The 664-nt window shown below is 36.0% G+C and overlaps 1 protein-coding gene across 4 annotated transcripts in view; it reads right to left on the reverse strand.

Moving 5' to 3' along the window:
• Window positions 1-664, reverse strand: part of EPC1 (enhancer of polycomb homolog 1) — a 90,693-nt gene that overhangs the window by 20,361 nt on the left and 69,668 nt on the right. The window lies entirely within an intron of this gene.

Here is a 664-nt window from a genome sequence, read left to right on the forward strand (position 1 = left end):
AAGAGAAAATAATCTTTCATAATGAAGGCATAAAGACAGGATACATTTATTCTGAAAGGTATTAAAAAAAGTAAATGCTGTAAGGATCTATTTTTTTAAAATTAAGTTTATTGGGGTAACACTGGTTAATACAATTATATAATTTTCAGGTATATATTATAATTTGACATCTCTATATTCTGTTGTGTGTTTACAATCCAAAGTCCAGTTTCCTTCAGTTACCATATATTTGATCCCTTTACCCACTTCACTCTCCTCCTATATTTGACTCCCTTTACCCCATCTACCTACTCCCTCCTCCCCCGTCCCCTACCCTCTGGTAACCACTGGTCCATTGTCCATGTCCCTGAGTTTGTTTGTTTTGTTCATTTGTTGCTTTTAGGTTTAAATCCCACATATAAGTGATATCATGTGATTTTCTACTTTTTCAGTCTGGCTTATTTCGCTTAGCATGATTATCTCGAGGTCCATCCATGTTGTTGCAAATGGCAGTATTTCATCTCTTCTTATGGCTGAGTAATATTCCATTGTATATATGTACCACAGCTTCTTTAGCCAATTCAACGCTTCCACATCTTGGTCACTGTGAATAATGTTGCTATGAACATCAGATATGGGTTTTCACATCTTTGGGGTAAATACGCAGTAGAGGGATTGCTGGATC

Source organism: Pteropus alecto, unplaced genomic scaffold (assembly GCF_000325575.1).
Source record: "Pteropus alecto unplaced genomic scaffold, ASM32557v1 scaffold605, whole genome shotgun sequence".
NCBI classification, from domain to species: Eukaryota; Metazoa; Chordata; class Mammalia; order Chiroptera; family Pteropodidae; genus Pteropus; species Pteropus alecto.